Source organism: Phycodurus eques, chromosome 5 (genome assembly GCF_024500275.1).
Source record: "Phycodurus eques isolate BA_2022a chromosome 5, UOR_Pequ_1.1, whole genome shotgun sequence".
Lineage (NCBI taxonomy): Eukaryota > Metazoa > Chordata > Actinopteri > Syngnathiformes > Syngnathidae > Phycodurus > Phycodurus eques.
The window spans coordinates 20,324,541-20,350,605 of NC_084529.1; the positions used below are offsets into that span (position 1 = coordinate 20,324,541).

A 26,065-nucleotide genomic window follows, 5' to 3' on the forward strand; every position below is an offset into this window, starting at 1 on the left:
ATGGACAATCCGTGACACACAGAAGTCCAATAACAGAACACCGCTCGGGTTCTGATTGGGGGGGGGGCCGTTCCTTCCAATCACGCCCTTCCAGGTCTCACTGTCATTGCCCACGTGAGCATTGAAGTCCCCCAACAGAACAATGGAGTCCCCAGCGGGAGCGCTCTCCAGCACCCCTCCAAGGACTCCAAAAAGGGTGGGTACTCTGGACTGCTGTTTGGTGCATAGGCACAAACAACAGTCAGGACCATCCCCCCCACCCGAAGGCGGAGGGAGGCTACCCTCTCATCCAACGGGGTGAACCCCAACGTACAGGCGCCGAGCCGGGGGGAAATAAGTATACCTACACCTGCTCGGCGCCTCTCACCGTGGGCAACTCCAGAGTGGAAGAGAGTCCAACCCCTCTCGAGAGGACTGGTACCAGAGCCCAAGCTGTGTGTGGAGGCGAGTCCGACTATATCTAGTCGGAACTTCTCAACCTCACACACCAGCTCGAGCTCCTTCCCTGCCAGAGAGGTGACATTCCACGTCCCTAGAGCCAGCTTCTGTAGCCGAGGATCGGATCGCCAAGGTCCCCGCCTTCGGACACCGCCCAGCTCACACTGCACCCGACCCCTACGGCCCCTCCCACAGGTGGTGAGCCCATGGGAAGGGGGACCCACGTTACCCTTTCGGGCTGTGCCCGGCCGGGCCCCATGGGTGCAGGCCCGGCCACCAGGCGCTCTCCTTCGAGCCCCACCACCAGGCCTGGCTCCAGTGGGGGGCCCCGGTGACCCGCGTCCGGGCAAGGGAAAACGAAGTCCATTGTTTGTCGTCATCATTCGGGGTCTTTATACATGGGGGCGAATTATACACGATAAATTACGGTCGATCGATATGGCATTTACATTGAGCGCTGTGGTTAGGTACTATTTCTAATAATTGCCAGCATGCTACCAGTTGTGGTCTCAATACATATAACACATGCACTGTTATCTGTGAGCAGCGGACATAACAGCGGACATAATCATGTCGAGCTAATAATCAGTAATGATTCCAGGATGTGATTTGAAATGGTGACATGCTGTAACGCTGTGCCGTATCCGCAATCGATAGCCAGATGACGGGGGGTGTTAGGAAGTGCTCACGAAAGGTGTGAATGACATTGATCAAATGACTAATTAATTGTTAACCTCCTGCAAGGCTCCCGATTCATGCTGTCAGGCAATCTCTGCGCATTGGCGAGCTATTGTTGTACCTTGTTGTCGCCGGGCGGCATACATTGTGTTCATGTTAAATATTTAGGAAAAAGAAAACAAAAACACCCACAGGCTGATTGTTGCCTCAACAGCAGCATTTCTGCAGCTTTCTCGCTGAGGGCGTGTAACTGTTGAGAATGTCCTGCAGGTGCCTGCTAGTTGTCAGGCCTTCGCAAATGCACTGACGGGCCTGCATGTCCTCCGCCTCCCAGCCCTGAGTCTCCATCACGTCGGGTTTGGCTTGCCTCCGTAGAGTCGAAGTCCCGCGGGGGAGAACGGGCCAATGAGACGAGTGTGTCGTTGTTAAAAAGCATGTTATTGGAGACCAGGATTCCTTTTGGGGGCCCCTGTGATTACATAGCCTCAGGAGGGGCGTGCCAGAGATTGCGTATTTTTGTCAGCAGTGAGTTGTTGTTGCTTTCTGGAGAGCGGAGTGACGGATTTGAATTGGTAGCACAAGTCCGGGCACATCTGGTTGTGATTGGCAGGAGAAAAAAGGCTCCTTGTGTTCTGGGAACTGGCAGACGCGGCCCAGCAGACGAGAGAACTGGGGCCCAAACCCCTCCCTGCTTTTCCTGACTCTTGGCCAGTTCTCATAATCCCACTGCAAAGCCCTTGGCATTTCTCAGTTTTTCTTTTTTTTTTTATTAACAGTGTTCGAGCGCTGCCTTTTGCTTCCATTTTAATATGAGAAAGTTGCATGAACCAGGTAGACCCAGAGCTCCATTACTCCCCGTGTATGGCATAATGACACCCCCGAGGGCGAGTATCTGCTCACTCATATTGCCACCCCGGTCCAAGTGAGAGAGAAAATTGCTTCGGGCAAGCAGTATATTGAAAGGCATTTCATGGCAGGTGTGCGAAAATTGGTTATTCCTGCACGTGCTTGATGAAGTTTAAGCCGGTGAGGTGTCGGACCAAAGGTGGCGATTTGCCGGTCGCGGTCTGCCGGTTGTACTGTGACACAAGCGACAGGAGTGGTGGCAATTAAAAAGCCATACCAGCGTTATACTTGCTGTTTGCCGTTCCTGCCAGCGCCACACTCATTATGGGAATCAGAGTTTCTACCTGTGACATTGTGGCAATTGTTGTTGGTAAATGAATTTATTGAATCAGGTGAGCAACTGATCGCTCGACATACACCTATACTCATTCCTGCCCTGCCCTATGACCACGAGCAATCACCTTTATTTTGTTTTACTATCATCATAACTATTTTAATATACCAATTGATTCACACAAATCAAAATCAGGTGGCTAAATTTACCATTAAGATATGAATGATGCCTTGACATAATCACAAGCATACTCATCCCTGTCCCCTCAGTGAACACCAAGAGCCAATCGTTATTTTGGCTTACTGAAGCAAATGCTGAGAACCTTGATTACTACTGGATTCTTTTGAGCAGATTGACATTAAATGTATTTTTTCTCTGAACTGAGACCCCCATGCTTAGTCACAAGATGGTCACCACGAAAGACGACCGTGGTTACTTTATATTAATAAACCGATCGATGCATGTAGATCAAAATCAGATGACAAATTTTCCCGTTAAGCTATGAATGACCACTCAAAATACTTGAACTTACTGAAAATAGTTCATTATTCATTATTGACAACCTTGGATATTATTGAGCAGATGATTGACAATTAGTAATTTTTGCTTGATGCATGTCAGTCAAAATAATTTGCCTTTAGTCACTCCCATTGACAGCTGATGAATTCAAATATCCATGTTAACATAGAGGACTGGCAGCGAATCAGTTAAAGTAAATGAACCCTCGCCATGCTCATCACGTGACTTGTCGTTTCTACCCTTGACAGTGTTGGAGCTGGTTTAGCAAGATCGCTGTCCCCCACCCCAGTGAACATAGCGCTAATTGAAATGGAGCGCGTGTGTTTAGCCCTCTGAACCTTCAGCCCCGTTAGCCTGGACTCACAGACTGTTAAAGCAGGTACAGAGAGAATATTATGTGTTCTGTTATTGTGTCTTTGGGCTATAGGGACTATTTGCCATCCCTATTAAGCAGGCTGACTGGTGGCTGGGCAGCACGCCTGGTTGTCTCTCTGTGTGTGTTGTCACTCAGTGCGTGTATGTGTGTGTGTGCGGACAGAGGACGCCTGAGGCGGAGCACTGGAGCCAGTACGCTGCTGGTGTTGTCCACAAATGCCTCACATCCACTGACCCTCACAGGCGTAATGACTTTGGGGTTAATTCCTCGGGAATGGTGTGGCCCTCAGAGGGAATAGACAGGGAGCAAGTATAGCTGACAGGGTAAAGCAACAGGATATCGTCTCTGTCCAATGGGGGTGGGCATCTCCACTTTATGACAGTTTGTACTGTTAAAGGTAGCCAAACAAGGATCTCCATTGGCAGCCAGAAATGCCCTTCAAAGCAAACGTTCCCACATCCGTTTTGAAGAGGAATGAAAAATTCATGTCACAATCGCCATCACTTTTAAGTTTTAAATGCCCTTGGACAATGCAGGTCCTGGTGCAAACGTACGTCTCCCTCCTCCAATCACTCTGTTTTGAAGATGAGCAAATACTGTAAAGACAAAAGATAATAGCCATGACTTTCTTTTCATGAACCATATGCCCAACATTGGAAAGTGAACGATGACAATACAGGTACAGTTGCATACATGCACTGTACTGCTCCCTCCCTTAGTCACTTTATTTTGAAGCCTTCTGAACCTTCAAAGATGGTTGGACAAAACACAATTGTCACCACATTGTTTTAATGAACTAAGTTCAGACAGCAATTGGATAATGGATGGAAGGTTTTGAGCGAAAGGCCGACAATGCTTCCTCCACCCCTAGTATAGTTTGCTTTGAAGACAAAAGAAGACCGCCAGCACTTTGTTTTAATGAACCATGTTTTGACAACCTTAGTTAAAAACATTTTTTTACGAGTGTATGACCGACAATGCAAGTAGTGTTGCAAAATGTACTTCCTCCTCCCCTAGTCACATTGCTTTGAAGATGAACAAACACTTTGAAGGCAAATGGCAATTGTTGTCACTTTGTTTTAACGGACCAAGTTCTGGCAACCTAGGATAAAGAGCGTAATTGTTTGATCGGTAGACTAACAATGCAGATACCTCCTCTAGGCACTTTATTTTGAAGATGGGAAAAGAAGTTGAAGACAATAGGCTATCGTTGCCACTGTGTTTTAATGAACCACATGCTGACAACCTTGGATAAAAACTTAATATTTTGAGTGGATGACTAGCAATTCTGGTGCTGCTGCAAACACATTCTCTCTCCTGCCCTAGTTTATTTGGTTTGAAGCAAATTTGGTGCAAACACAAGACAATCGTCGTCACTTTGTTTTAATGAACCAAGTGCCAACAACCTTGGATAATAAAAGTTTTGAGCAAATGACTGACAATGCGGCGGCACGGTGGCCGACTGGTTAGAGCGTCAGCCTCACAGTTCTGAGGACCCGGGTTCAATCCCCGGCCCCGACTGTGTGGAGTTTGCATGTTCTCCCCGTGCCTGCGTGGGTTTTCTCCGGGCACTCCGGTCTCCTCCCACATCCCAAAAACATGCATAAATTGGAGACTCTAAATTGCCCGTAGGTGTGCATGTGAGTGCGAATGGTTGTTTGTTTGTATGTGCCCTGCGATTGGCTGGCAACCAGTTTAGGGTGTACCCCGCCTCCTGCCCGATGACAGCTGGGATAGGCTCCGGCACGGCCGCGACCCTAGTGAGGATAAGCGACTCAGAAAATGGATGGATGGATGGACTGACAATTCTTCTTCCTCTCCTAATTAGAAAGCAACGATGGTGAAGACAAAAGATGATTTCTGTGACAATGGTGTCACATTGTTTAGGTGTAGAACCAAAACATTAGGTTGTTAATGCAAGGTTGTCAGAACTTAGGATAAAGAATGTAATGTTTTGAGTGGGTGACTGACAATACAGGTACGGTTGCACACATGTACTCTACTTCTCCCACCTTTAGTCACTGTTGTGAAGACAAACAAAGATGATAAAGACAAAAGACGATCGCCGTCATATTCTTGTATTGAAAAATTGCAGACAACCTTGGACAATGACACAGAGAGTCTTCTTAAACATCCATCCATCCATTTTCAACACCGCTTATCCTGGTTAGGGTCGCGAGGCACTGGAGCCTTATCCCAGCTGACTTCGGGCGAAAGACAGGCTACACCCTGAACTGGTCGCCAGTCAGTCGCAGGGCACATATAGACACGGACAACCATTCGCACTCACATTCATACCGTCACTGAGTGGGAACTGAACCCACGCTGCCTGCACCAAAGTCAGGCGAGTGTACCACTACACCATCAGTGACCCTTCTTAAACATAAGTATTGTATATTTATAGTGGTAAAGCTGTCCAATAACACTTGTTTGTGGTGTATTTTTATGAAATGCTTACACTATAAAACCTTTTCTATTGCTCCTGAAAAGGAAACACTAATGTGACCTGTCAAGGGAGAGCGACTGCTCTTTTATTGATTAATCCCATCATATAATTAGTATGGTGGATTTTTTTTCTTCCCTTTGGTTAATATTTTAGAACTGATGCGATGTCGTCATTGTTAGGTATATGCAGAATCGGCTGTCAGTAAAGTATGATTTGCCGCGGATCCAAACTGGAGTCATTCAGCATTGGTGGGGATCTGCCTTCTACTGTGTGTCATTCTGTTCCTACCATGTAACTCGACATGATCTGATTCTTCCTCATCTTTTCTAATGGGATTTTACAAGATGCCAATAATCCAGCAGCTGTCTGGCTCTCTCTCACACACACTCACTCTCGTCGTTTCTCATGGTTGCTAAAGTTAAAAATAATTCAACCACAAATGGGTAAAAACCCTCGAGGCAGAGCACTTATTTTTGTGCCTTTTTTTTTTTCTTCCCTCCCCAGTCTCTCAAATAATCGCCGTAAATGTTTAAGGTTGCTGGCGAAAAGCACGGAGCGGAATTACGCAGGCGCAATCTGGCTATCTCAAAAGCCGTGCGATATGACTCAACTCGCAAATGTCCATCCATTTCTCCCACCGCATTAAGTGATTTGTGGGCCCGCGTTTGAGTAGGATTGCACATCATCTATTTGCCTGACATTGCTCAAGATGGAGAGATGTGTTAAGTACTGTCATCGTCTTTTCCCCACTTTCCACTCTTGACCCTGTCAGAGAAATTGTTCGCGTGAATAATGTTTTCAAATGAAATCGGTCACAGTGAACCGCCGTGTCGCCCAACAATACTGTCAAGGCCTGGCACATCGCCCGCATCTAGCCCACGGGATTTATTTATTTTGATATGATGATAAAGCGATGTGTTACATTGGGGGGGAAATCAGACACGCTACATTCCCATGTCTATGAAAGAGACGAAGTTTACAATCTGTAAGTTATAAAAATAAATCTCCTCATATTGCCAAATTCAGGGTACCATAAATTCTTAAAAAGCTTGACATTTGATATTTCATATTTAAGGCCTCAATTATCCTTAAAATTACTCATTTATTCTGTATTTTCATTGGTCGCAGTAGGCTCCATTTTTGCGTCTATGGTTATGTCCTGCCTATCTGCTTACCTGCCTGCCTACCTAGCTAACTACCTAATTTACCGACCGACAAACCGACTGACCGATCTGATTCACTAACCTACTCCCAACTGACCGACCATTCGACCGACCGACCAACCTTGCCTGATTTACCGATCTACCCACTTACCTACCTAATCTACCTACCACCCACCTACTTACCTACCTAACTGATTTACCTACCAACATGATCTACCTACCTACAGTACTTGCCTACCTACAACCTAGCTATCTAGCCACCTACTTACCTAGCTACCTACCAAATCTACCGTGCGACCGACTGACCTACCTACCTGATTTACCGACCTACCCACTTACCTACCTAATCTACCTAAGAATGAATTAGCCACCTACCTACCTACCTACCTGATTTATCTACCAATTTGATCTACCTACCTACCTACCTACCTAGCTATCTAGCCACCTACCTAGCTAATGTACCGACCGATCAACCGACTGATCGACCTGATTTACCGACGTATTTACCACTGACCAACCGACGTACCTACCTACCGACCAACTTACCTACCTACCTAAAAGAAAAAGAAGGAAAAGAAAACAACTGGACCGAGCAAGTGGAAGCATAGTTTTTCATAATTCTTAAGTCTTACATGTGGAAGACGTTTACCACAGCAGAATCCAGCCATCCATTTTCTGAGCCACTTCTCCTTACTAGGGTCGCGGGCGTGCTGGAGCCTATCCCAGCTATCATCGGGCAGGAGGCGGGGTACACCCTGAACTGGTTGCAAGACAATCGCAGGGCACATACAAACAAACAACCATTTGCACTCACAGTCACACCTACGGTCAATTTAGAGTCTCCAATTAATGCATGTTTTTGGGATGTGGGAGGAAACCGGAGTGCCCGGAGAAAACCCACAGGCACGAGGAGAACATGCAAATTCCACACAGGCGGGGCCGGGGATTGAACCCCGGTCCTCAGAACTGTGAGGCTGACGCTCTAACCAGTCGGTATCTCTCTTGGAATGATGGTTGTTTTGACTTCCAAATTTGGCCACTTTTGGTATATCTTTGCTGGTGCATTGCAGCGCAACATGACAAATACCGGGCCTGTTGGGGATTTCTGTAATGGTGCGAGTTAAAGCCTTTAAAAATACCATCTTCAAATAATTCAGACATCTTGTAGGCTTTGAGAACAAGCTATGTTTGTGTTTAAGCAGTGTCCACAAAACTGGACGCCTCTCCAGCCTTGGGAGTTTGCTTCCAAAGGCTCTGTGCTTGATTTTGGCACAACGTGACTGTTTCCCACTCTCACAAAAACCAAATTGAAAGAATGAGGTAAATATTTGTCCTTAGAAATTTTTAACCCTGAAGAGACATTTTGTGCCCTTCGTTTTCTTTTTTTTTGTTCAATTAATAAATGACAAATTTGTCAGAGCAAAATCTTGAATAATGATTTTATTTTTGGAATTGTTATCTCTTATCCTTAAATTAGCTTAAGCCAAGATACGTGTAAAACCACTTTTGTTCCCAGTGAAAAAAAAAAGTAGTTATTTTGATCCAATTTAACATAAACTAATGGAGTCGTACATGAGGTGGCAAAGCACTTTTTTTATATTAGAAAAGGCTGTGTCCTGACTAAATGAAGCTCCTCCCCTCAGTGCAACATACTTGGTTGCCACCAAATGGTACCAAAGTGATACATTGGTGCTTTGAGATGTGAGTTTAATTTGTTCCGTGACCACACTCGTATATTAAATAATCTTTCACCGTTTAACTAAATGGAAATGCCATTAAGCCATTCCAGGCTTCCAAAGAAAACAATATTGTAATTAGTACATTGTACATAGTCATGATATAATTAGGGGTGTCACTATTGATTATTTTTAGAATCGATTATTTGCAGATTATTATATTATTGAATAATCTGCTAAAAAATATTTAGCATTAAAGTTGAATGCTAACCAGTTATTGTTGTTCCTTTGGTATTGTTTAATGATGAAATAAAACCAAATAAACAACAATTAAGCAATATCACACACGGAGTGATGTACTCACCAGCCTTTTTGAAACTGAGAGCAATTTGGGTAATTATTGCGAGTTGTTAATCCTAGTTTGATATCCTGTTCTGAAGCTCCTTCAAACTACTAGTATATAGTATATACTACTATACTACGTCATACTATGGATGCAAATAATGATTAGTTTTGTAATAGATTAAATGGATTATTATTTTTTCCATGAATTGATTATGATTCAATTACTTGTTTGGTCCGTAACATAGGAAAACATGTTGATTGTTTTCCAAAGAAAAAGCAAATGTCATAGTGCTGAATATTTAAAGATAATCAATCATAAATCAATCAATCATCAAGGACTAATGAAACTAGAAAATATTTCCTTTTGAGAGGCTGAAATCAGATGTTTAGAACGATGTCAAGTTAAACAATGTCTCTAAATGCTCAATCGATTATCAAACTACTTGTCGATTCATTTGATAACGGATTAGGTGTCGATTAATTGTTTCACCTCTAGATATAATTAATAGAATGTAAAGAATTAAACAGTTTTTGTCACATCTTTTGCTTCAGTTCAGTGGACATTGTGCTGATCCTTCTGGTTTGCGCACCTTTGCCTCCTGGGCACAGTATTGTCCAGACATACAGATATACATGCAGCCGGTCAAAACGTCTCAATAAGTCGGAGTAATGTGTATTGTGAGATTCGCTCTCTACATGTGACGCTCCTCCGTGTTAAGGGGTATAATACTGCGACAATTATGTTGTTCGTTAGCCTGTCTGGCGTTTTGCAATGTTTGTTTGCATTAGGCTAAATGGACTTATCTAAAGCAAAGCCGTGTTGTTGTTTCAAATACACAGCATGTAATACTCTTTGTATTATGTTTAGTTTGACCATTAAACTGGGAGTGGAAATAAACAGCTTGAACCCTCTTTTTTTGGGGGGGAGAGGGGGGAATTTATATGTTCAACTGCTACTTGTTGTAAAGTAAGTTGAGTTCACTACCACCAAACAGCGCTCATATCTATCATTTTTGTTCCTAAGTCAAAGCAAAAAAATTGTCCGAACGATGCCTCGTATCTTGAAAACCTCTACGAAATCAGGTCAGTTTATCTCAAGGCACCACTCTATTTTATATTAGACATGGCTTTCCCCTGAGCACAAAAACATTGAATAGGTGAGTTTTTCAGTGACTGACGGGAGGATAGGGTTCCCAAAAACTATGAATAGGCCAATTTTACGAATGCACGTGGGATCACTGTATTAAAAGAGACATACCGTATTTTCACAACCATAACGCGCACTTAAAAGTCTTCAATTTTCTCCAAAATGGATGGGGCCCCTTATAATGCGCCACGCCTTATGTGTGCACCGAGTTCCAAAATCTGTAAATGTTGTTGTGTGATGAGCACTCCGCTTGATTGACTGGGAGCATTTCCTGCCGACACGCTGCTTATATAGAGGAAAGGCGGACGTGACTGAGAACAGCATGCGTACGTTAAGGGGGGAAGGGTGCGCGTGAAAGAGGACGCTAAAGGCAACGCCCCCAGTAGGTATATAGCGCCGGTATGTGCATTGTGCAAAACATCGGCTTGGCTAAGGCCCCCCGAAAATGGCACCTACGAAGAGACACGCTTACCAAGCACAGTTTAAACTGCAAGCTTTCAGTTACGCGGAGGAACGTGGGAATCGAGCAGCCGCGAGAGAATTCGAGATCAACGAATCCATGGTTTGCAAGTGGAGGAAGCAGGAAAACGGCGGCATCATTGCTGAACAGCCCCCCTTCAACGAGACTGAATCCGACAATGACGAGAGGGAACCCGGGATGTTTGATGGTGAACTTGCCCAGCTGTTCATTTCGGATACAGAAGATGAGGACTTTGATGGATTTGTGGATGAGGATTGATCAAAAAAATAACGTGAGTACCTTGTTAAATACTTCAATAAAGTACAACCGAACTCTGTTTTGCCCCCACTGCCTTTTTAAAAACATACGCGAGCATGTATGCTCGCGTATGTTTAATACGGTGCGCCTTATGGTTGTGAAAATACGGTATGTAAATATGTATGTTTATATGTATATAGATAAATGTATGTATGTAAAGAGAGTATGTATAACTGAGTCAAACATGAAATTACATAGCTAATAAGCAGCGAAACTCTGGGTAATGTTGTAAGATGATTTTGAAATGATAGTGGGGCTTGGTCCTGCAACTGAAACAATAACTGTGATGCTATTGATGTTGGATAATGGTGTGGGGGTGTATGCATATGTAGTCTGTATGTCTTTCATGTCAAACTTCAGAAGACTCTTCTTTTGAAGTCCACCCTCGCCGTGATTAAGTAATTCAATAATAATGTCTTAAAATCGTCATTAGGGACAAACCACGGTGCATATTTAAAGGACCTCAGAATGTTAAACTTAGCTGTGCATTATTCCTCACTGTACTACAGATTATTGATGCTATCAAATGAAGGGTTCATTACAAACATGAGGAGATTACGTCTTCTGTCAAAGTAAATATTTCCATCGGATCACCTAGAGCGTCTGTAGGTTAATTGTGCCTGGGTGCAAAAGAATAGAGAATATGGCACTACAGGAGGTGTGGGAGTGGAGAGAGAAAGATGACAAATGGCGGCAGTGGGTAAATTAGCTTGGACTTTCTTTCATCTTTCTTTCTCTGCCGTTTTGTCACTGGAGGGATGCTTTCAACTTTTAGTCAGCGTGTGCTCTCTCAGGAGGTTCGGTGCCTTTAGCCGCATGTAGCCCCCACAATTCCCTCACTTTCTGCCATTCGCATATTCACTGAGCTCAATTGAGCTGACGCAATGAAAATTTTCGGACCGAAGCAGGCAGTAGGGAGTGCAGTGTGCCATTTGAAGGTGACACCCAACATAAAAAAAAGTTCCACAACACAACAAATCAAATCAAACACTGAGCAACAGTTCTGTAAAGTTGGCTAGCTCTCTTATTGACTATTGAAAAGCAAGAGGCCTGTAGACCTTTTTCACTATGATGTCACACATACATCCAGGTGGCAAAAACTCCGATGGTACCAGTAGTAAGCAAATTCTTACATGTCGATTAAGAAAACAGGCTAAATGCCCTGAATGATAATTTTAGCCTTCTCTACCACCGTACTGTGAATGCGTGAAGTGTCAGTCAAAAATAAGATATGTGAGGCAAATTGCTTCCTAAGGGGGATGATCGTAATTTACAGTACATTTCAACAGGTAAACTGATTTAAGTTGAGGGAATTCAGACATAGTTAACATGATCTTTGAGGGACTGGCTAGTTAATATACTTCTCTTGGTTGGATTAATGGCATAGATGCGCTCGTTTGATAGTGAAATGGATAGCCTGCTATCAAGATGAGATTAGCTAGCAGCCTAACCTACTAGTACTGTACCATTGTGGTTGCTACACCAACAGAAGGGTCCCAGTACCCCTTTTCAATAGAAAAAGAACCAAGTGTCTGGTGGAAACAGGTCTCTCATGTTTTTCCCTTTGCATCTGTCCCTGAGTCCCTCACCTGTATACCAGCTGTAGGGTATCAAGCAGGGGAACCAGCTGCACAGATGCCACCTTGTCTGTTAACACCCCCCACCACACACCCCGCGCCATTTGCTGGAAGCAGCAACCACTCCAGGACCACCGGGACTGATGAAGAGGCAGAGAGACAGCTTCTCATTCAACACAGGGCTCATCGTCGTCTCGTGTCCAACCCCTTGAAACCAGGGAAGCCATCGCCAGGGGGAATCCATCACGGCTTTGGCCGGTGGCGCTACATTTTAGCGCCCAAATGGAAAAACGTGCGTGGCACAGCAAGCGTGAGGCCACGTCGGCATCTTCTGCTCACCTTCAAGCAAGCGGAGAAGTCCTCCACCCCCTCCTGTCCATCAGCCCGTGGTGCATTGAAAAATCATTTACTGTATATACGCAAGGGTGATTGACGACACAACAACAGAGAGTGAATGGCGGTCTCATCAGTCCACCCCCACAGACATGATACTCTGCCACACCGGAATGTTTTCTTTTTTTTGTCGACGGCCTGACACTGAAAGTTCAAAAGAAACCGCAGGGCTACTGTCGGATGAAAACATCACAATTTTCACAAGATAACACCCCCCACAGAACTGGTTTCTCCGAGTCCTCACCTGGCATAAAACTTTGCCTTTGCTTGTTTAAGCAACATCCGTCATTGGAAAAGAAGAACAGCGACAAAGACGACACACATCGATTGTTGTCCACTCAATACTGGCTATGTTTGAACTGCATGAAGTGCTCAATTTTGTCTATTTACATGTATTTTCAAATGTTCGATAGCCGATATCAAGGTTTACATTTAACTCAACACCTGAAACAACCCGCAAACACGACAACCCAAGTATACAATAAACCATCCATTCATTTTCTATGGCGCTTAGCCTCATTAGGATCACTGCATAGGTGAGGTGGGGTATGCCCTGGACTGATAGCCGTTCAATCGCAAGGAACAACACTCCAAATTCACACTTATGGCCAATTTAGTCTTCAATGAATCTAACATGCAAGATTTTAGAATTTAGGAGGAAGCTGGAATATCCAGAGAAAACCTAAGCAAAACATGCAAACTTCACACAGGAAGGCCTCAGCCAAGATTCGAACCACGAACCTCAGAACTGTGTGGCAGACGTGCTAGCCACAAGTCACAGTGGTACCGTAAACAATAATAGAATTAACACAATTTGTTCCGTGATGCTGGTTGACTTCCAAGTTATAATTTCAAAACATTGTTTACCCATAGCAAATAATGTGAAGTGTAGGAATTTGTTCCATGCTGGAGCTGTTTGTCATACAATTTTAAAGGCCTTATTAATTGCTCACAGAAAATGATGTGGAAGCGGAACCTCTAACCGGGTGCAACGGGGATTACGTCTGCCAAACGTTCTAAATTGCCGCACAGTTTATTTTACGTAGTGTGGGAGCTGTATATGCAAATAGATGAATTTAGCATGCATTATTTGATTTATCAAACCTGAAACAAATTGCAGTGGCTGATTTTGCGTCTTTAAATCGCGCGTCTGAAAGGCAGGTGCAAAGGCTAAATTTTCCGCTCGTGTAATCATTTTTGAAATGCCAGAAACAAAAATAATCAACATATCGTCTATTGAGCAATGCAGTTTTGGAGCTTCTGAACGATCCAACGGCTGATTTGCACCCAGTCACAAGAAGGAGTCATGCTATAGCACCTCTGACAAAACTCTTCTTTTGACTGGGTCATTTCAGTGCACTGTGACAATTGGTGCTAGCCTCTCCCAGAGGAATTTTCAGGGGTAATGTCCCAAGTTTTAAGCACAGTGTTAGGCAGAATGGGGACATGCATCCAATTGCCACACACTCAGGTCGAGATAAAAAACAAAACATAGCTTTTATTCAGTTGCTGGCTTCCCCCAAATTATCGATCAAATTATCAATTTATTTTATAACTCAGTAAAGATTGATTTTTTTATTATTATTATATATTTTTTTATTTACTAGCACTTCCAGTTCCATCACTTCAAACTTCATTTTGCACTTGCGGTACTATCCCAAATGTTCCATTTTTGAACTACCTATAGTGCAAAATCGTCTTTTAGATACAGCAGTCTCCAGCACTTTTATACTGTACCAGTTGCCAACAATGCGCACAATTTGTCGAGTGCGTGAACACCCAATTAAGCACCTGCTATTTAGGAATTCAGTATATCAGACCCTAACTGTGCAGATGATGATTGAGGTAAAATTTTAAGTGAATCAATGTAAATGGAATAAAATAAGGTTAAATTACTCACCTTTTGTATAAAATGTTGCTCACCCAAGCATACAACCTTAAATTGCAAGAATACATTAACCTATTTGTACAGTTCACACTCACAGACAATCCAGTTCAATCATTTCCACATGAAATATTGTTAAGTTGCAGTCACTGACTGTCTGTTTAGCGGTTCACTCGCCTGACTTCCTTGCAGGCAGCATTGGTTCAGTTCCCATTCGGTGACAGTGTGAATGTAATCGTAAATAGTTTGATAACTGATGTACCGGCGACCATTCCAGTGTGTAGTCTGCCTTTCATGATAGGCTCCATCACCACGTAACCCTGAACAGGATAAGCACTGTAGGAAATGTTTGAATAGATGGTTATTGCCAAGTGCCCTTGGGTCCCCTGAAAGGCGCAATATGAATAAGTGTAGTATTAGGTATTATTGTAGCTATTGCTGGAATAAAATGTTGTGAAGTGCGGTGATTCTCAGTGTTGTACGAGGGCTCCCTCTAGTAGTACATGACGAAAAAAATCACTGTGTTAAATAATAAAATTTACATTTATGCTACGCGTGCAGTCTGTTTTTTTTTTCTAGCACAGCACATTTTTTACTTTTACAGTACTTTTTAAAAGTGCATTTCAGTTGTATTTAACTCTCAAGTACAACACTCTTGTATTCTCTTGTATACTCTCTTTAAAGACTTAGTAAAGTAATTTTTAGGTTTTTAAATTTTTTTTAAATGTAATGTAATGTGTTTCTATGTGCCCTGCGATTGGCTGGCGACAGGTTCAGGGTGTACCCCGCCTCCCGCCCGAAGATAGCTGGGATAGGCTCCAGCAGCCCGTGACCCTAGTGAGGATAAGCGGTAAAGAAAATGGATGGATGGATGGTAAATGGACTGCACTTATATAGCGGTTTATCTACACCATCACAGTGCCCAAAGTGCTTTACAAAGCCTCACATTCACCCACTCACACACACATTCATACACCAATGGGCTGGCGACTTCTGCCATGCAAGGCACTGCCAGGCCCACTGAGAGCAAATTAGGGTTCAGTGTCTTGCCCAAGGACACTTAGACATGCGGACAGTCATAAGCGGGGATTTGAACCAGTGACCCTTCAGTGACTGGACTACCCGCTCTTCCAACTGAGCCACAGCCGTCCAAAAAATTCTAATTCAAAATATGTTCAAAGTGCCGAAAATGTGGAAAGACAATTTAGCACTGAATTGTTGATATATAGCATTAAACTCTTTTTCACCATCTCTGTTGTCCGGATTTTTGGGCCGTGGCTAAAACAGTGACTCAACCAGAGCACCCAGCATTAGTCGGCCCTCCCTCACTATATACAGCCCCCTCCAAAGGTATTGGAACGGCAAGGTCAATTCCTTTGTTTTTGTTGTTTACTGAAGACATTTGAGGTTCAGATAAAAAGAAGTCTATGAGACAAATGTTTAGAATTTCAGCTTTTATTTCATGGTATTTACCAAGCGGTATGCAGCTTTGGTGGTCGCTGAAGCAAAAAAGCAAGGAGTTCGGTGAGGCCATGGAGAAAGACTTATGGACGGCTTCGAGGAAATTCTGGTCCACCATCAGGCGTCTCAGGAGGGGGAAGCTGTGCACCATTAACACTGTGTATAGTGGGGATGGGGCGCTGCTGACCTCGACTTGGGACGTTGTGAGCCGGTGGGGAGAATACTTCGAAGACCTCCTCAATTCCACCGACACGCTTTCCCATGAGGAAGCAGAGTCTGTGTTCTCTGAGGCGGGCTCTCCTATCTCTGGGGTTGAGGTCACTGAGGTGGTTGAAAAGCTCCTCGGTCGCAAGGCCTGGATGTTGTGGGGCTGTCCTGGTTGACACGCCTCTGCAACATCACATGGACATTGGGGACAGTGCCTCTGGATTGGCAAACTGGGATGGTGGTCCCCCTTTTTAAGAAGGGGGACCGGAGGGTGTGTTCCAACTACAGGGGGATCATAATCCTCAGCTTCCCTGGTAAGGTCTATTCAGGGGTGCTGGAGAAGAGTGTCTGTCGGGAAGTCAAATCTCAGATCCAGGAGGAACACTGTGGTTTTCGTCCTGGCCGTGGAACAGTGGACCAGCTCTACACCCTCGGCAGGGTCCTCGAGGGTGCATGGGAGTTCGTCCAACCAGTCTACATGTGTTTTGTGGACTTGGACAAGGCGTTCGACCGTGTCCCTCGGGGAGTCCTGTGGGGGGTGCTTCAGGAGTATGGGGTACCGAACGCCCTGATACGGGCTGTTCGGTCCGCATATCCGGCATTAAGTCGGACTCGTTTCCGGTCAGGGTTGGACCGCTAAGGCTGGCCTTTGTCACCGATTCTGTTCATAACTTTTATGGACATAATTTCAAGGCGCAGCCGAGGCATAGAGGGGGTCCGGTTTGGTGGCCTCAGTATTGCATCTCTGATGTGGTTCTGTTGGCTTCATCAAGCCGTGAACTCCAACTCTCACTGGAGCGGTTCACAGCCGAGTGTGAAGCGGCTGAGACCATGGTCCTCAGTCTGAATCTGAGACCATGGTCCTCAGTCTGAAAAAGGTGGCATGCCCTCTCAAGGTCAGGGATGAGATCTTGCCCCTGAGTGGAGGAGTTCAAGTATCTCGGGGTATTGTTCATGAGTGAGGGAAGAATGGAACGGGAGATCGACAGGCGGATCGGTGCAGCGTCTGCAGTGATGCGGACTTTGTATCAATCCGTTGTGGTAAAGAAGGAGCTAAGCTGAAAGGCGAAGCTCTCAATGTACCGGTCGATCTATGTTCCTACCCTCACCTATGTTCACGAGCTGTAGGTCGTGACCGAAAGAACAAGATCCGGATACAAGCGGCTGAAATGAGTTTCCCCCGCAAGCTGTCCGGGCTCTCCCTTAGAGAGAGGGTGAGAAGCTCGGTCATCGGGGAGGATCTCAGAGTAGAGCCGCTGCTCCTCTACATCGAGAGGAGCCAGATGAGGTGGCTGGGGCATCTGATTCGGCCTACCGGACGCCTCCCCGGTGAGGTGTTCCAGGCACATCCCATCGGGAGGAGACCCCGGGGACGACCCAGGACACGCTTGAGAGACTACATCCTTCGGCTGGCCTGGGAACGCCTCGGGATTCCCCCGGAAGAGCTGGATGAAGTGGCTGGGGAGAGGGAAGTCTGGGCGTCCCTGCTAAAGCTACTGCCCCCGCGACCCGACCTCGGATAAGCGGTAGAAAATGGATGGATGGATGGATTTACAACTTGATGTGTTAAATGACTCAGGACAGAGCACCTTTTGTTTGAAGCCACCCACTTTTCAAGTGAGTAAACATATTGGAACAGACATTATTAAATTAACTTAACGTGAATAACATTTAATATTTGGTGGCATAACCCTTACTTGCAATAAGTGCATCAAACCTGTGACCCATTGACTTCACCAGACTGTTGCATTCTTCATTTGAAATGCTTTTCCAGTCCTTTACTGCAGCGTCTTTCAATTCTTGTTTGTTTCTGGGGGGTTTTCCTTTCAGTCTCCTCTCCAGGAGGTAAACTGAATTCTCTATTGGGTTAAGGTCCGGTGATTGACTTGGCCAGTCTAAGACCTTCCAATTTTTCCCCCTGATGAAGTCCTTTGTTGTGTTGGTAGTGTGTTTTGGGTCATTGAAACTCCCGATTAGTTTGGATGTATTTTTCTGTAAATTGCCAGAAAAAAATGGTTTTGTAGACTTCAGAATTCATTCTGTTGCTACCATCATGAGGCAATCAATAAAGACTAGTGAGCTCGTTCCAGAAGCAGCCATGTAAGCCCAACCCATGACATTACCTCCACCATCCTTCACAGATGAGCTTGTGTGTTTTGGATCATAAGCAGATCCTTTCTTTGGTCTTTCATCACTTTGGTAGAAGTCAATCTTGGTCTCATCAGTCCATAAAACTTTGTTCCAAAACTTTTGCGGGTCATCTCTGTATTTCTTTGCAAAATCCAATCTGGCCTTCTGATTTTTCTTTTTTTGCTGATGAGTGGTTTGCATCTTGTGGAATGGCCTGTATAGTTCTTCTTTCAAAGTCTTCTTCGAACAGTGGATTGTGATACCTTCACTCCTGACCTGTGGAGGTTGGCAGTGATGTCACTGACTGTTGTCTTTTGGTGTTTCTTCACAGCTCTCACAATGTTTCTGTCATCAACTGATGTTGATACCCTTAGCCGACCTGTTCGATGTCTGTTGCTCAGTACACCAGTCGTTTTTCTTTTTCAGGACATTCCAAATTGTTGTATTGGCTATGACAAATGTCCGTGCAATAGCTCTGATCGATTTTTCCCTCGTCTCAACTTCAAATTAGTTTGCTTTTCTTCCATAAACAGCTCGCTGGTCTTCATGTTTGCGTAACAGCGAATGCAGTTTTCACAGGTGAAATCCTCGGTTACGTGATGCAATGGGGGCGTTGTCGGCCACACGACCGCGAGAGTAAAAAGAGGCCTTTACTCCATGTAGTGGCCATTCGGCACAATTACTTCTTACCACTACAGCGTGCAGTTAGCCTTCAAACTATTCCTACAACTTGAAGAAGAAAAAAAACATCTTCCCTGAAGTATTATGCATGCGTTTTGTGTTATTTGGGCTGCAGTGTCTCTGCCATGTGCCCCCACACGCAGCGCGTACTGAGGCAGCAGCGAAGTGCACGGCTCCGCCATCCCATGCCAGCCTGCCAGTGGCTTGAATAACCGCCATCGGTCCGGCGCGACAGCACTCGGACTGTCAGCCTCATAGTTGCCAAGGGAGAGGGAAAAAAAATATAATAATCAACCAGGAGGACCGCGGTGCATCATGTTGCTGTGGCCGCCGCCCATGGTGGACTTAAAGTGGCTACAGCAGCGTGCTGAAGGAAAAGGAGGGGAAAGTTGTAACGATGCGGCTGCCAGTCATTACGCCGGGGCTCGGAGGCTGCCTGGCCGCCACAGAGTGCCTCTCTGCGGCAGCCCGTGACAGTGTGCGCATCGCTGGAAAGGAGCTGGGAGAGTAGGCATGTATTTGATTGACAGCTGAAAGTTCCGCGGGGTGGGGTTTTCAGAGGATTCAGCAACACGCAACATGTCTGAAAGTTGAAAAATATGTCACAATTGTTGACCATTTTGAAGCCTGATTTCATATAATTGGTGAATTAAATTTTTTTTTATTCCCCTCCATTCAAATTTGGCAGGCTTGTTAACAATGCTCTTTTCTGTGGTGTGTCAAATGAAAATACATAATTTGGTCACTTTACTGGGCCTTAAATATTATATATAAAATGTTTTTTTTTTTTTTTTTTTTTTTTTACTTGTAGTATTTTCCTGAATTAAAGCTTAGTGTTAGTTAATGTTTAAACTGTGCATTACGTTAGTGGCCTACAATAATAAATATACTTTCTAGGAATAAAAACCAAAGTAACATAAAACTACTCGCCCTTTAATGTCTGACAGCTGGGGGACACTCTTGCAGCATTTCCATTTCCTGCTCTATGGTTGGTTACCTGTCTGTGGTGGCATCACAAAAAATCCAAAGAAAAAGCAAAACACATGAAGAGTTCATCCTTTATCTTTTTAATCTGGGCTGTGCGAGTGTTGGTAGTTTTCTACTGTAGACTCTTATGGGGATTTAAGTGAAACTTGCGGAGAATCCGCTTTAATCCACCCTCGCTCTTGATCAAAGACACCCGCCTGGGTTTTAGTTGAACCGACGGGTTCCTCTCACCCATCCCAAACTCACTTTAGATTCCTCGGAATAGGCACTTTTGGCTTAATGTGTCATTTGGACTGGCGGGCGGTCAGGGTGGGGGTGGGGGGGATAAAACGAGGGCGAAGGAAATTGGCGCGGTGACTATCTTTTGTGTGGTGTAGTGCTTTTCTTGCACGTGTAATTGGTTGAAATGCAGAATTGAAAGACTGCCACGCTCTGCTGACGTGTATGTTTAATAAAAAAATTTGCATTTCAATTGATATCAGGGCTAAAGTGTTTCCTCATGCCCTAAATGGTCCACAACTCCTTTTTGGAACTGAAAAAAATAGATATAATTATACTCTGTTCCAATAACTAATCATCATTCATATTTAATAATATAAGCCAGAAGGCACATTTTACGAATGACTGTTTTTTGTCTTTGCTTTACGCTATTGCTGTATAAGTCTCTTGCAAATTTAAGTGACCACCAGAATAAACGTGACTCTGTTACAACAGTCAACTGTCCCCAACATAAAACATCTAACTGTACAGGCAATGTTTTAAGTAACAATTTTACATGTTGAAATGAGAAGACAATACATTAAATATCAAAACAGTCAAATCTTTTTGAGAAGCGATTAGTGGCTAGTGTCGGATCTTTTTCAACGAGTTTGTGTGTTTTCTAACATGCAGGGCAACGCCCTAGCCAAAGTGGTGATCTTGGCGAAATTTTATATGGCACCCCCATCCATTGATGATTTAGAAAAGAAGCATTGTTTATTTTTACCATTGTCTTTAATATGTAGGGTAACATGTCACACAATTTAAAATATAACTAACTAGAAAAAAATTATTATAGTTTAAAATAAACAATTAAAAACCTAATATAGACATATCTACTATGCATGTGTAATATACAACGTATTTGTTCTGATATTAGATCAGATACAACTTTATTGTTGTTTCACTAAAATGTTGATTTGCAGATGCAAAAAAGCAGTAAAGTGCAGTTTAATATGGCATGTGGGAATGCTAAGTTATAAAGTATTGTTAATTATGACTACTACTATTATTAACAATAATAATGAATAAAGTTTCAATTACCAAGTTTTAGACAATTTAAACTGTAACACAGTAAACAAGGTTTACAAGTCTGATTAATAAAGGGGTGAAAAGGAAATACCATTTTGATTGACTATTAAAAGCGGGAAAAATGTTAGCTTGGCAGATGTAAATACAACAAATAATAAAAACATCATTACTATTACAACTACATCATTTATATTCAAATTAATTGGGCATTGCTTTACATTTGTATCTGTTAGGTTTTTGATTCTAAGAGTTAATAGTAGTAACTAGTTTTAATACAATTACAGTATGTAGGTTAATTTATTTATTGTTTCCCGTTTTGTGGTGCCCCATGCTGGGACAAATTTGTCACCGCCTGACGGCATCTTCTTCAGCTTTCTTGTGTTGGAAGCAGTTTCACTTTCCGACGTCATCCAATTTTATATGTCACACCAGAGGCTGGTTTTGACGTCATCTAATTTTTTTTTTGGGTGAAAATGCACACAGTTGCGTCAGTATACCACCTTTGCTGAGTTCTGTATAAAAGTGTATAAAAGGTGTATAATGCCTGATTTACTATTAGGGCTCTGAAAGAGGCTTTAGTGATGAGTTTCTAAACCCTGCAGATGTGTTTACACCAAAACAGAGTCGATTGTTTTCTCCTGAAAACGTGCAGTGTGTGTCCATGAATGTTTGTATTTGTTCCATTACAGGAGCTTTGTGGCGCCTTGTTGTCTGTCATTAAGTTAACACGAAGAGGCTATAAACACCACCAAAACATGACGTTCTCCGTGTACTTGCATTATTCCGCACGCAAAGCTCTTTTATTGAACCGTTGATCATGTTCAAAAGATTGCAAGGGCACTACCAGGATTTTGAACCTTTCCTCCGCACACGTGGTTTGTTAGGCCTTGGAGTAGAGACTGTGTACATTGCTGCCTTAATGTGCTGTATATCCCAGCCAGCTCTAGTCTAAGGTCGTTTGTTGTTGTCTGTTTGCAGGTCCAACACGCAGATTCACTCATTTGTTGCTGCTGCCTGTGCCTTCTTCAATGACTCCACACTAGGATATTAGTCGCTTATCAAGTGTCTGGTATGTACTTGTCTTTTCATATTTTTTTTTATTATTATTTTTTTTTTTATACAAGTGTTACCTTGAAGTTAAAATACCCCAAATGTTGTACGCAAGACGTTGGCGCTACTCTCTTGACCTCATTTCACCCAGTCTCAAAAGTTTTTTTGTCACACATTTTCGAAAAGAGAGGCGAAAGACTATCCAACGCGAGTTATCGTGGTGTATTTGGATGGCGGCGGTGTCCAAGTATTTCCTTCATCTTGTTTAAGTCCAGTTGGCTTGATCGGACTCGCCGCTGTCATCGAGCAGCTTTTTTGTGAACAAGGAACTTTGATTTGGATCTCCTGCGCCCGGTGTTGTGCATCTAAGTCGCATCTGGTCGTGATGTTTGGGGGGGAAAAAGGAGCACTGAGTGAAGATGTCGACTATGCTCTGTTAGCATCTCATGCTAGCTGCCATCTGCTTGTCACTTGTGGTCAAAAGGTAGCATGTTTAATGTGTTTTATGTTTGTACATTAGTGCATGATTTTATTTTATACTTCCTTTGTGTTTTATTGTGTTGAACAGAATGAATTAAACCTTTTCTGAGATTCAGTGTTCAGATTTTGGGTCCAACTTTCTTTTGTGGCGTTTGCATGCTCTCCCAGTGCTTGTGTGGGTTTTCTTCTGGTACTCTGGCTTCCTCCCACATTCCGAAAACATGCATGTTAAGCTCATAGAAGACTAAATCATCCATAGTTTTGTGTAGTGTATACAGAATGGGCCCTGTGATTGACTGGCCACGTCTACCCCAAAGACAAGTGATATGGAAAATGGATGGTTTTAAATCAAACTGTTGCCTGTGCTATAATAAAGACTTTATGACTGTGACAGTGACAGTGACAGTGACAGTGTAGACCCTGGAGCAGTTGATTCCAAATATAATCTCAGATCTCAGTCGGAAAGTTTGCTTTGAACTTGGAGGAGGTAGCGCCGTATGTTGTGTGTTGACTGCTGGCGGTGCAATGCCCGCAGACAAGGATTATTTAATGGGTTTTCCACCAAGTTGAGTTCAAGACAACTTTTTCTTCGCTGTTGTGGGCCTTTATTAGAAAGCGAGGGAGTCAACTTATCTGTCTTGTTATATCAGCATTTCTACAGCCGTAGCATTTGCCCAGGCAGCCGTGACAGGATATTGATGGGCTTCTTTTTTTTGCTACTTTCCCGGTTTCCCCAAACTAGCGTTCCAGCCCACATCTCCTTCAACCCATCTCAGCCTGCACAGCTATCCCTCTATGTAAGGAAATACTATCATTTGTCCTCCCCATCCAAGTCTGCAAGCTTCCCAAACTAAAAGCGAGCCGGAAGAGATGGATTCTGCTCTTACGTGCGCTCGGCCTGTTAACATAAGTGAGTTGCTGTCATGCATTTTGTTAGCATCAACACTTTTCTTTGGACAGCCCTGCGGAGAGGGATTGCTTGTCGCGTTGTCAGGCTTGTTTTTTGTGCCGGGAGGATGGAGACTAGCAGTAGCGCTGCTGCCTGCATCTTTCATTCCCTAAAAGATGCAGAGAGGCTGAGCGAGGGCAACAGTAGCAATTTCTACAGCAGACTGCTTCCTGCAGATCGGAGCGTCCAAGTGGAAAAAGGCACATTTTATCAAAGCTTCACTTCAGAGAGCACTTGGCCACGAGTCATTTTTTTTAAAGGGGCCTCATGGACGGGGGGGGGGGGGCTTGGAGAAGAGGTCACGTGAAGTTTCAGGGGGTTTCAGAGTTAACGGCCCAGACTACAATTCGAGTCAATTTTCAACAAGTAGCAACACTAAAACAAGCTCAAGATATATTACAGTGACATCCTTAAAGTCCCTGTAAAGTAAGTAAGTAACAATTTAGCTAATAGACAATTTAGCCACTAGGCCACACAAGAACATAGGACTATTGAAGTCATCAAATCATCTCACACAAAACTATGGGCTAATATATGGGAAATATAATAAAAGAGTGTATAGACTGTATTTTGTCATTTTGCCATCACACACACCACAGAGAAGAGTGTTGTTTACAATACGGGCAAATTTGAATTATTAAAAAAAAAATCTCCAAGTATATTAAGTGAGGCTTCAAAATTGTGAACATTCAAGACATTCTCTTCACTCTCCGAGCACAGGGACAACATGCATACGCCACACAAGAAAGGCGGAGCCAAGATTCAAACCTTGAACCTCGGAGTTGTGTGGCAGACATGCTAACCATAGGCCCACTGCGCTGCCTGTGTCCTGAAATATCACGGTACAATATTGAGCCCCATATCGTCTTCTCTAAGTGGTCCAATTTAGCTAAAATTTAATCAAAATGGTCTTCAACTTGACTTCCTTAGACCTGCAGATCCACCAGCGAGGATATTATCTGTATGTTGCAAGTGATCAGTCTTGTCTACACCTGGCCTGTCTCCTGCTAAACTTGGCGCAACAATCATATTCTAATGTACGGAAAGTTGTTGTGGAATTGAGCAAACAAAGCTGATTCTTTAGTTGCTGGATCCTGACAATTCTAACACCCCCCCCCCCCACCCACCCACCCACACACACACACACACACACACACACACACACCACCACAAATTCCACATGCCGGTCACTCGTCTTGATTTGATAAAAAAAATTTTTTAAACCATATTTCTGTCTCAGCACCAAATTCCAGCTTGATTTGACGCCCTTGCCCATTTTTTTTTTTTTTTATCTCTATCCCCGCCTTATCCCCTCAGGACCCATCTGTCTGAACTCTGTCCATTTCCACTGCTGACCTCGTAAAGACGCGAGTTAAGAGGATTGGTCTCTCCGCCGCGTCAAACCAAATCATGCCGCCGCTCAATATAGGATAAAGAGCTTTGATATTAAATGTATTAAAAAAATAAAATGACTACATGCGATGTCCACCCTGTGACCGTAATAAGCTTTTTGGTGACTCATGCTTCCAGCTTAAGTGTCATTGTGTTTATGGTGTAGCTCGTGTCTTTGTCATAAAAGACCATTTTTGTATTCATGGCCAAGTGGTAGCATAAAGGCCTTAGATCTCATCAAACAATCATGTGACCTTCAAAGGTATCTACAAGACCTTCTTGCTAATGATTTTTTCCTGTTTGTGTGTTTTGTTTTCCGATGTAACGATTAAATGGATGAAAACTCCAAAGGCCAGACCGGTAATCTCTTACAACAAACCACGCAATCCCCGATTCGTGATGTTGAGCATGCTGCATTGTAAACACAGACGGCATAGCGAGCACCCCGGCAAGGTCGTAGGCCTTCAGATCCGAATGATGCAAACGCATGAGCAATTCCACCGCAAGATCAAATGAATAAGAGGCTACTGATAATCATATGCTACCGCACCGCTGTAGACCCCATTTAGGCATAGCTTGAAAATAATTCTGCCACTTCCCCGCCGCCAAGAATTTATTGTTGTAAGCCGCGATTGGATTTAGTCAGAGTACAATCCGTCTCTGCCGTGACCCTGGCGTGAACCGCATCTGTGGAGAAATGGCCTCTTCACCCAAAGCGTGTGCTGGTACAGATGGTTTTTCAACAGCGCTTGTCATTACGGGTTCGGCCTGATGTAGTTAACGGCGACGGCTGAAGAAACGAGCCTCCATTTCTGTCATCTTAAGGAAGAAGAGAGT

The 26,065-nt window shown here is 43.8% G+C and overlaps 1 protein-coding gene across 1 annotated transcript in view; it reads left to right on the forward strand.

Annotated features, from left to right (window-relative positions):
• Positions 1–26,065, forward strand: part of plxnb2b (plexin b2b) — a 219,094-nt gene that overhangs the window by 97,564 nt on the left and 95,465 nt on the right. Inside the window, 1 exon segment of the mRNA XM_061677999.1 lies at positions 22,336–22,426. The gene's annotated coding sequence lies outside the window, so the exon portion shown is untranslated.